Consider the following 12,849-nt stretch of genomic DNA (forward strand, 5'->3'; position numbering starts at 1 on the left):
TAGGAGAAGAATAACTAAAGCCGCTGATAATGCTCACAAAATTTTAAAAGTATAATTAGAAACGCCTTCGAATACATTATTCATGAAGAATGAAAAACTTTGAGGAAATCATTTGACGTTCCGAAAGAAAAGTACGCAACAAACATTTTACAAAATAATAGTAAAAACATAAATGTTGCGCTGTTTTAGAACAAGTTCAAGTTGAAATAGATTATGCAACATTTGAAAATGAAAAACTAGTTTGGCTAAGAGCAAAACATTTTTCTCGAATATCTTAAAAGGTGTTTATGTGCATAACCAAACAAAAACATGCATAAAAACTGCAATTTAGTTGGGAGGGAATTAAGTTTCATTTTGAGAAGAAAACCTGAGATAAAGTTTTGCCCAAAGAGGAATGGGGGATGCATTACAAACAGGCAGGTTTTGAACTACATAAGGAAGCGTGTGCTGAATTAGAAATGATTTTATTAAAATTTGAAGGAATAGTTGTGGATACAGTCAAATAAGTGAAAAATTGAATCAAAATCTTCTTTGAGAAGAAACTGAAAGAAGAACATTCAGAAAGAGACCACAAGGAATAATGTATCGCGCCAAAACGAGTTCAGGCAAAGGAATACAAAGTTAAGGACAACCTTGCACGAGAATAATCCGAAACTTCTTTAAAAGGTTTAAAACAATGCTCCGAGAGGATATTTTGGAGTCATAACCTCACGAGGATGTTCAGGAATATTGAGATGTACTAAGAAGAAAATTAATTCACATTTCGAAAAAGACACTCAAATCAAGGGAATTCAGACAGGATTTACAAAGCGGTCACATCAAACAAGTTTATAGATGATCCAAAAGAATATGAAACTCACAAGGAATTCAAACAACGGAAAATTCTCAAAGATTCCAATTGCTTTTATGTGTTAAACGAGTTCAAGGTGACATAAAAAACACACAAGTCAAGAAGAGGAACTCTAAATAACACAGGGAAAATGTCCAAAGAATTTAAACAGACACATGCAGTTAAAATCAACCGAGAATGCATGTGAACAAAAGAACAAGCTTGGAAAATAATCAGTTTACCTTTCAAGAAAGAAATCTTAAATAGAAATTTTAAAGCAAACCATTAAAGAACAAGATAAGTAAATGAGTAACCTCGAGAATTAACTCCCAACGTTCCCAAAACCCACGATTCGCGTTACCTACAACTCGTATATCGTCTATGATAATCTATTAGTGCTTTCATATACATAATCCACTAGTTATTAAGCCGGCCAAACTCAGGAATTATGCAATGCAAAACTAATGACATTAATGAATAGACCGTCATGTGTATAAAGCTCTAATTCTCGTTATCCGAACAAGACATATTACATGATAGACACTCAGAGTATGAAATTAAAGCATAGTCGGTCCATTCCTCAGGCTCTATAGGAAAGACCACTCTGATACCATAATGTAACACCCTAACTATCAAAATGTCACGCTTCCGGCAGCACCACTATGATAGCTCGGGTATTACGATGACTCTTAAAATATTTAATACTAAAATATGAGCCTGTTTAAAACTTCAACCGTATTTTTCAAAAGACCGTTTAAAACAAAACATAAATTCATACTTACAACCATATACATACATATACATAGTATTAACTTACAAGCTTTACATAAAACAAAATCATATCCCTCTTACAAATTGTGAAAAGTTAAATTCGAGGGAAACATAATATCTAAAACAATACAAGTTAATCGTGTAAACAGAAAAGTAACAGGCTCTTCGGAACTTTGTCGTCCATATCCTGAAAAAGAAAAGACGTTTAGGGGAGTGAGAACATCGTTCTCGCTGGTTCTTACTATGAGGTTAGAGAATTGCTACAATAAAATACGTAAAAATAAAACTTTTTAAAGTACAATGATCGATAGCTGCCTTATGTATCTTTTCAAAACCAAAGATTTATATTCAAAAATCTGAAATCCATTTTAAAAGTGAAATCTATTAATTCTTAAAAAATTCAAGACCTTTTTAAAAGTTTTTCCTAGACGGCATGAATAACCAAGATGTTCCAAGCATAGGTTCATTAAGTCTATACTGAATCAGTTTAGTTTTTCATACTTTACTAAACCAGAAACACAAACTAAACAAGGTCCTCGGCCCAAATAATTCAATCAACGTCCAATTCATCACAATCCACTCAATTTCAGTCACAAACACAAGTAAGAAGGTTCAAATACAATCAAGCAGTTACATCAAGTAGAGCAATTAGCAGTTAAACATAATTATTCACATAGGCAAACCAATTACAATATGCACACCCAAACAATGTCACATAGATGCACATGATGAATGCCTGCCCTATGGCTGATGAGTCTCATCTGTCGGTTATAAAGTCAAACCTGACATGTCCAGTAGCTAACCCTGGACAGAACACCAAATACGGAGCAAGTGGGACAACGCCGCAACCCTTGCATCTTACCCGCGTACCCGGAGCAGGGGACAACTTCACCCTGCCTCTTACCCAGCTGGTGTTATAGTTCTCAACCATAGTTCCTTACTGCTTCCGCAACAACAGCCGCAACCTCAGGAACTCTAATCATGGCACGCAAGAACCGAAACATAATCCTAAAGCATAACGTTGCAAGGACCTTAGAAACATATAACATAATTACAACTATAGAGGTTCGGGACGAGGAACAACTTACTATACATACGAATAAGCCACAGAACAGAGCAGTGGCAGCTATGGTGATGACGCAGCAGCTTGATGTCGCAAACAACAATCATAGAACTCAACATGCAAAACCTGTAATTCAATCCTATGACACCAAAACCTCAGATCCTTAAACAATTTAAAACAGAAATACTGATTCAAAGGTTCCGGAATGAAATGCTTACCCAGACAAGGAAGAACGGCTGAACTGAAACAGCGGTAACTCCGATGGTGGTTTCGGTGATCACAGCCCTGTTCCCAGTGACTCAAACAGCGGCAAAGGAGCTCAACGGCGACAGTGCATGCAAATCGGCGACGGCCGCAGCTTCTGACGGCGACAGGAGCTTCGGTGACGGCTACGGTTCTTCCTAGCGGCTCCCTCTCGCGCGTCCCCTCTTCTTCGTCAACAACGTCGATGGCTTCTGGGTGTCTTCCCCATGGCTCTGCTCGACGATGACTGACCGAGAAGTGGTGGCGATGACGCACAGAAGAAGCCCGCGATGATGACGACGGCGTCGGCTCTGCACAGTAACGACAGAGGCTTCAAGGACGGCGACGCCTCCTTCTCCTCCCATGGCTCTCTCCCTCAGTTCTGGCCTTCCTCGCGAGGGTGACGAGTGGCGCGGTGGTGGCTCGAGCTGGACGATGGCGGCGCAAGCAATAGGACGCGGTGGCAGTGGCGCAACTGCAGTGGCGGTGTCCCTCCTTCTTTCTCTTTGGATTGCAGCTCCCTCTCTTCTCTCCTTCCCCTGCATCCGTTTCCCCTTTCTTTCTTCTTTCTCTTCTTCTTTCTTTTTCAGCAACCCTGCTGTGTGTGTTGGGGAGGTGAGGGCTGAGGGGGGAAAAGTGCGGCTAGGGTTTCACTTGGGGTAAAGGAAAAATTATGGTTTAATTAGGGTTAGGGTTTGTGTATGAAATTGGGGATTTTAGAGTTTAATTTTAAAATAATTGAATCCTTAAAATTACTTTAAAATATTATTTATTGTATCAAATTGCTATTTGGTTTTCACTCAAATACTCAAATTGAAAATATAATACAATATAACTAATTTTTTTTATTAACAAAACCTAAAGTATTTATTTATAAAAATATTATCATATAAAAATCTTATTATTTTATAACTAATTTTATAATTTAAATATAGAAATATTTTAATAATTGTAAAATTAAATAAAATTCTAATTTAAATAACCAAACATCATTATTTTTGAATTTCTAATACTTTAAATTGTAAATAGAAAAATAATCCATAATTATAGAGTTTTTAGGCTTTTTTATTAAAATAAGTAAAGAAAAATCATTATTTCCTCAAATAAGTTGTATAGTAAACAGCAAACGAAAATTTTTTCATCTAACGAAACTTAACAGAATATGCAAAAATTACCACACCTTGTCGCTAATGGAAAAGTATGCGGCGTCGTCACATCTGGTGCCCAGAACGATAGCCTGTAATAAATCCACGACATTAACAACGTATGACAGCCGGCCATACCTTCAACGGTGTAGTCTGTTGCCAAGCACATGGCTCGATATAGCCAACAAAGACATGCGCTACCCTAACTATAAGTGCTGATGGCATCAAAATCAACCAGCAAAGGTAGGTAGCGAACGTGGACCGTGTTGTTAGCCTTGTCCGGTAGTAGTACGCCACCCAACAAATACAGAATGTAACAACGAGCATACTGAATCATGACATCATCTGCTGCGTCAAGGGGCATCTGTTGAAAATGAGTTCTGATCCACTTCAGCCTTATGTTGTACTTCGTTATCCCTACATGTCCGGGTGGAACATCACCAAGTAGCTCTTTGCACCATTGCCATATATCTCTCTGGTGAAATTTGCTCCATGACCTTAGAGTACTACTAACAGACTTGCCATCAATGGGTAACCCTAACTGCATTGCCACATCCTCTAGTGTTATGGTACACTCACCCCACGGGAGGTGAAATGTGTGCGTCTCAGGACGCCATCGTTCAACAAATGCACTTATCAGCGGATTGTCATACTCAAAACGCTTTATTAATGACACATAATAGAATCATGCTCGTTGTAAATATGGTTCAAGTCTCTGCCGCCTCAGATCCATGGTTGGATCCGCCGGCTCAGACGTGAAAACATCAACAAGTGTGCCATGCGGGGTCAGAACACGTGCGGGCTGCAACAATGAAACCAGAATACCACAATTATATTTACAGTAGCAAATATTAAACAATCATCGAGACTAATAACAAAATTAACCACACATGATCACTACAACTAACCTTATGAATCAAATGAGCGGCAATATGAACTTCGTCTAATCGATTAAAATTTTCTTCCACGTTCATACCACCACCGTTGCCCATGTTACACTCTTTTCTATTCACACCACAATACAAAAATATTAGGCAAAAGACATTTTTTTTTCCTTCTTCTTTTCCACGGTTTGTAACTCCTAACACTCCCTACCACTATTTTTCACTGCATGAAGTACTTGGTCCCCTTCCCATCTGCCCTTTATATACACACCAATGCATCAACCCCACGCTTGCCACCTCATGCACCCAATGCATGCATGTACGGGAACTGTTGCACTGGAGAGTTGCAGCCTTCACTAGACACCAATACCATTTCGTTGCTGCCGCCATTGTAGTGAGCATTTCGTGGCCGCCGCATAGGAGATAGTCCACTTCACGTGTGCCCAGCACGCCTTGGTCCAATTCGCGGTCGCCCAAGCTGAGATGCCCATCTCGCTGCCGCCGCCTTTGAAGTGTGCCATTTCATTCATGCCAGACTTGAGTTGGACTTCTAGGCAGCTATGTCAGATAAACTCTCCATTTCGTGGGTGGCTGGAGTGAATTGCAGGTCAAACCCATTTCGTGGCTGATTGGCTTGAAATGGACCTGCGTATTCCGGAAATTATTTTCATTCATGCGTATTTGAGGAAATAATGATTTTTCTTTACTTATTTTAATAAAAAAGCCGAGTTTTTATAAAAATTTTAATTTATTTCAAATTCAATTAATTAAAACTGCATTGAACTATCTTTAATAAAATAATCTCTGACATTAAAACTGTAATTAAATATATAATATGAAATTAGTTCATTATAAGACTTTTCAAAAGTTTCGGGTCTTACATTTGGCGCTGTTGCCGGGAATTAATTGTGATTAACAAACTACCGGTTGGTTGATTTTCTAGATTAGACATTTTTTTTAATTTTTTTTAACTTGCTTTTGCTTCTTTATTTTCTCTTGCCAATCAAGTGTTTGTGTTATTGCCTCACTAAAAATTTCTTATTTGTGACATAAGGAACTTCAATTTCTCTTGGTGATTGTATTTGATACAAAGTATTTTCAAGTAAGAATGGAGTTTACCTCACATTTTGATCAATCGTATTACATGCGATATTGCCCACCACCACAAAATGACTCATGTTACCATCCTAATGGTGGTTAAAAATATCAACAAGGAATGATGGAGTTTGAGCAATCAAATGAAATGGAACACTTTCCTGAGCCACAAAATAATTCACATGAATCTAACAACTACCCAAATTGTGGCTGGGGAGGAGATTTTAATGTCCCATATTCTATTCATCAAGAGTCATCATCACTTGATTGTGCCTTAAATACATTCATGCAAGATTATCCAACTACACCTCATGATATTTCATATCAAAACTCTTCATCACTTGAATATGCCTCAGCACAAAATTTCTTCCAAAACCCATACGATTTATTTCAGCATCCACAAAATTCATTTCACTATGCACAAACCTCATTCCAGAATCCACAAAACACATTTTGCTACCCACAAAACTCATTTCATACCCCTCAAAACAACTTCACCACAACACACACATATCCACAAAATCATCTCCAACCTTCTTCTCTTGAGCTAAAAGTAGAACAATTCCTTCAAAGGTCCAAAGACTCTAGGGAAGAACAAGAAATCACCATTAGGAAGATTGAAGTGCATTTAGACCATATTGCTAAACACTTAGCAAAACCCATTAATGTGTTCCAAAGTGATATTGAGAACATCCCAAAGGAAGGCAAGGTCATGAAGGGAGTGGTGCTTAGCAAGGAGGATGAAGACCACATGGTGAGTGCAAAGGAAGAATTGGAAGAACAAGGAAAATAGGCACCGGTATCAAGTGAAATTCCAATGAAGAAGGAGGTGGTGGAGGCATATAAGCCTAGGATTCTATATCCACAAAGGCTACTTGAGGTGACAAAGCAACATGCAAATTCACTCCCAAAAGAATCAATGCAAAATCATGCAGAAGGAAGGGATGAATAAAATCAAGGAAGTCCACATTCCCATGAAACAGAGAGTTGCATAAAGGGTGAGTTCATTGAACCACCAATTCAAGAGGTTCTTGATGAAGAGGACACTCCAACCATCACACAATACCCAAGTTTTGAAAACAAAGAAGTGAAGGCAATCAACAAAAGTACTAAAAAGAGGATTGTGACCAAGAAATAAAAGACCATATCCATGAAGAAGAAAAGGTCAACAACAAGCAATCCCACCCCTAACCCAACAAGCAAAGCAAATCAATCCAATAACAAAAGAATGCTTCTGGGAGGAGATCAAAACAGGGGACTTCAGTTTTTTCCTCTTCTCCCTTGAAGTCATTTCTCTTAACCAACTAGAAGAAGAGGAAGAAATTTAAGAACCACATGTCAAGCTAATGACATTAAAAGAGCACTTGTTAGAAGGTAACCCAACCGTTGGTAACATTTTCTTTCTTTGCTTAGTTCATTTTCCATAATTTGACATGAGATTGCATAGAATAAGTTCGGTGTTTCCATGCAACAATTTGATTTCAAAATCTTCACTGGGTACTTGCTTCAATTTCAAATGAAAGTGTCACACTAATTTTGGTGTTGTCACTTATCCTTCATGCAAGTACCATGCACAACCCACTTATTAATGCAGTCACATTGTCTCTGTTTTCTTTCTTGTGCCTTTATTGTTATTCTTAATTTTGTTTGCTTAAACACATGCATTACTCACATTTCATTATTTAAGACATTCATGACCCATCATAAATCTCATCACCACTGTTTTATTTGTTTCTTGAGGACAAGCAATCATTCTAAGTTTGGTGTGGGAGGGGAAGAATAGGAGGAAAATGACAACAACAATGATAAAGAACTACAAGGTGGTAAAGTTTCTTTTCCTCTCATTTATTTCCTGTACATTCAATTGCATGATTGTCTTCCATTTTTTTTATATGCATGTGTGTTACTCCTTGTGAATAAGCATAGTTTGATTTTTGAATTGTAATATGTTGCTATGATATCATGACTTCCATCTTGAAATTTGTGAGTTCAAAGCAATTAAGCATCATGATCATAAACAAATAAGGTAATTAAAGAAGAACCTAGCATGAGCATATGAGTATTGGAAGGCTCTAGCATGACTATTGTTGCTCAAATGCATTTGAATTTGTTTGATTGAAGTTTTCATCTAGGACATTTTATGAAATTTTTGAAATCTTGAAAACCTTGTAGAAGCAAATCAATTAAAGTCAAGTAAAGAAAAAGGGAAAGAATGAGAAAGTTGAAGGCTCTGAGTACTAATGACAATTGATTAGTTAAGTACTTGTGGTGTTTATGTATCAAGCAAAAAGCTTGAACAAAAAATACTTAGAGTCAAGGCTAGGCTCAAGTGCAAAGCACTCCCTTAAAACTCAAGGCTCTGAGCATCAATGATTAGAGAGTAAAAAAAAAGAAACAAATGAGCTTAAAGAGTTCTCTAGTTATATGCTTGTGGTGCTTATGTATCAAGTGGTAATACTTGAAAACAAAGCATGTAGAGTCGAAGTAAAAAACAAAATGGCGCAAAGCACCCAAGAAGCTAAAGATGAAAAGCTTGCTTCAAGGAAGGAATATAAAGAAAAGATTTCATAAAGCGAGCTAGATAGAAGCATTAATCATTTAAATTTCTTGTTTGTTTGTTGCAAGCATAATAAACTAGCCGACCATGAACATGAAATTGCTACTCTTCCCACCTTAGATTGTCAAAATTTATTGCATGATTCTTTATTTGCTTGAGGACAAGTAAAGTTTAAGTTTGGTGTTGTGATGCATGCGCATCATGTGTGTTTCTATGATTTTTCATGTCAAAAACTAATTCATAATGCCCAATTATTGAGTATTTGTTGTGCTTAAGTCATATATTGCTTTGATCTCTTTGATTTGATGAATTTTGTAAAAAATGGTAGAAAAAAGAACAAAAAGTACAAAACAAACTTAAAAGAAGAAAGGAGAAGTTTGGACACACTTTAAAATTCTATGAAGCATGCAAATAAATGCATGAGGTGTTCATATGATAAGCCAAAGAAAGCATGCATTTGCTACATCAAGTAATGAATCCATGAAACACGCAGTGTGAATCTGTTATTAACATGGATCCATAAAGGTAAGCATGAATGGAATAAGCAATAAAGAAAGGAAGGTGCTGGAAGTGGCGTTCAGAAACCAAGCGCCCGCGTAATGAAGTGAGGGCAGCGCTCAAAGTGGCGCTTGTTTTGGCGCTCATTTACTCAACGCCAGGAGCAAACCTGGAGCATGTCCTAGCGCTCGAAGTAGCGCTCGTTTGCACACTCAGTTACTCAACGCCAGCAAAGGTGGTCACGCGTACGCGTGAGGATGAAGATTTATACCCCTGGGAGTAAAGACCTGGCGCTGAGTTTGGCGCTCGTTTACTCAGCGTCCGCAACGAAGGCCATGCATATGCGTGGGCAACGGGAAGAGGATTTTTGCTCCTGGGAGTGACCTCTTGGCGCTCGAACTGGCACTGAGTTTGGCTCTCGTTTACTCAGCGCCTGCGATAAGGGTCACGCGTACACGTAGGCGATGCGTACGCGTGACAAGTGAAAGCAGCACTAGGATTAAAAGGGCACTCGATTACTCAACGCCAGCAATGAGGATCACGCGCACGCGTGGGCGACCTGTACGCGTGACAAATGAAAACCAGCACCCAATATAAAGGGCGCTCGATAAACCAACGCCCAAATTGGCTTCTATACATGCTAAGTGACCCCTAGAGCTTCATTTTGGTTCAATTAAATTCACTCAAAGTCCACTCAAATTTCAAGTAAGCAAGCCCACAATTGACAACTAATCAAGACCACAAGAATCATCTAAAATAGTTAATTTTCATTTGATTCTAATTCCATTTGAATTTGTAATTTAGGATGGCTTATAAATAGGCCTTAGTTTCATCATTAGGATGCATTCGGGAAGGGGGTCTTCGGACTCCTCTCTTCTCACCCACACTTCTCTTCCATTCTCTTTCATACCCACTCTTGTAAATATTTAGTAATGAGTCACTAACTCTTTCAATTGGGAAAGAGAGCTCTATTGCAATTTAATGGATTGATTTATTTTCATTCTTCATCTTCAATTCTTCTTTCATTGCTTTTTTAGAGAGAGTCTTTGTATTTCAAAGATCTAATTACTATCGAGAGAGGGATTAGATCTATTTGAATTCTATAATGAACTTGAGAAAGGAGTCATAGAATTCAGTTTGAGCCTATTCTCTCATGATTCTCTTGATTGATAATTCTTAGTCCGGTATGTGACAGGTAACCACTTTGAATTGATATCTTGAGAGTTGTGTGGTCTTTGAATCAGAAATTGAACTTTATCTCTTCTCATGAGCAATTAGATCAAGAGATTGGCATTTGTTCAAGTTAAGAGAAATCAAATCACCAAGAGATTGGGGTTTGATTACTTATGATTTGCCAAGAGATCAATGATTGCATGATTGAAGAGGAGATGAGAATTGTTGATCATGAGAATGCAATATCTCTTTATCTTGATCCCAATGTTTTTTTATTCTTAATTCTAGCTATTTATTTTCTTACACTTTACTTTCTAGCATTTTACCTTTCCTTTATTTACTTTCTTGCACTTTATTTCCTTTGCACTTTACTTTCTTGTACTCTACATTTATGTCATTTACTTTTTAGCTATTTATTGCTTTCTTTTAATTTCTAGTCATTTACATTTCTTATTTACTCATCATTCCAATATGAACCGTCTAACTAGAATAATCAATTAGCTATTGCTTGCTTAATCCTTTAATTCTCGTGGAATCAATCTCACTCTAAGTGAGTTTTATTACTTGATACGACTCGATATACTTGCCTTGCGAAATTAATCTTTCCGTATCACTAACCAACAATATATATTGTAGGGTATGAGAGTGACTTTAGAATTAATTCAATATAATGAGTCTTTATTCACAGAACTATATTCTTTTGTTATGTTTCATTAGCGATCAAGAAACTAAAAAGGATTTTATTTAGCTATTCTTTTATGAAATATATATAGGTTTAAATCTAGTTGTCACAGTTTGAAGACCTCGTAACCACACACGACACCCATTCCAATTGATTATTGATTACACATAAGCATAACATTCAGTCAAAACAGTATCTCATTTGATATGAATCTAAGGATTTCCTTCCACGATGAAGAATGATGAATACACTTGATAAATTTGCTCGTCGAATCTACTATTTCGGGTTTAAGGCAAGATCGAATTGCGAGGGTAGTGTTAAGTTTACAATGAACAAATAGTTAGGGAATTATCTTTAACGAGTAAATTCCCATAATAGTCTTTGAGATTCGTGTAAATACTCAATGTAGTCTTCAAAATCTTAATTTTTTCATAGTAGTCCTCCAAATAGAGTTCCGAGCATTCATAGTGGTCCCTGGGCATATTTCTAGTGATGAGTTATCACCGGAGCTTTACGTGGCGTCGTTTCGCCAAGCTAAATAGCTTAGCTGGTACGTTTCCAATTTATACTCATATTGGTCCCTCCCTCTCTATTTAACCCTAAATTCCAAAATCCAAATCCCTAACCTTCTTTTCCGACAGCTCCCAGTCTCTGACCCTGTCAAACACCGAACGACAGCCCACTTCTTTCTTCCAAGCTCCTTCGGGACATCACCATGAACGAATTCATATGCAAAGCAAGCAATTGCAGGTTACTAATGTTCCCAATCTCAGGAGGAATCTCCCTGGACAGTGAGTTTTGCCATAGAATCAAGTTGGTAAGGTTCTGAAGCTTTTGAAGCTCCCTTGGAATAGAACCTTCTAGCTAATTCTGCATCAAACCCAATGTCTCCAAGCTGTCACACTCACTAATCTCGGCTGGTATTAGTCCCGAGAGAGCATTTAGTCCCGCCCGAACAACTCTAAGCTTCTTCAACTTGCTAATTGATTTAGGAATTCTCCCTATTAAGTTGTTGCTATATATAACTAACTCCTCAAGTGAAGCTAAGTTCCCAAGATCTTCAAGTACCTTACATTGTATATAATTTTCACAAAGGTAAAGCTTCCTAAGTTTTGTTATATTCCAAATTGGGGTTAGAATTTCTCCATGGAGCCTGTTTGTACAAAGATCTAGAATCTCCAAACTATGGCAATTAGCAAAACCATCCGGAATTGGACCAGAAAGGAAATTCTTTGAGAGATTCAACTCAATTAGCCTTGGAAGGTCACAGATTCTAGGAGATAAAGTGCCAAATAGATTAAGGTGGTAGAGTTTAACGGAAGTTGCCAATGATGAATGGGTGCATTGCTCACCAGTCCAATTGTATGGTACTCTCAGTCTCAGTCACTTCCTCTGTACTCTCTCTCGCCGCCGATCAGATCTCTTTTCCGATCTCCTCTCTTCTAGTTTTGAACTTTTCATTGGTACTTGGTGATCAATGTTTGGTTGTTGAGGAAACTTAAAAAAATAGAAATATGGAATGTTTGCATTTGCTGTGATGTGTGAACTTTGAATTTGATCTCTGTCTTCTTTGCATTTGTAAAATATAAATGACTAATTGACTGAGTTACATTTTGGCAATTCATGTGATTTCAGTTCACACTGCAATTGCTTTCCTATGCCGTTGTTAGTGATATTGCCTAATGCAGTCCACAATTGGAAGCATTCTATATGAAAGTCTAGACCCTTTTTTTCTTGAAATATGTACTTTGGAATAATTGCATTGTGTATTTTTTGTGAACAGAATAAGGAAAGTATCTCGTCTCTGTTTGCTGCATTGAGAAGGTGTCGGAGAAGAAGATTAGGGATTTGGATTTTGGAATTTAGGATTAAATATAGAGGGAAGGACCAATATGGGTATAAATTGAAA

The sequence above is a fragment of the Arachis ipaensis genome, chromosome B10 (assembly GCF_059453495.1).
Source record: "Arachis ipaensis isolate K30076 ecotype BB chromosome B10, ASM5945349v1, whole genome shotgun sequence".
Classification (NCBI taxonomy): Eukaryota; Viridiplantae; Streptophyta; class Magnoliopsida; order Fabales; family Fabaceae; genus Arachis; species Arachis ipaensis.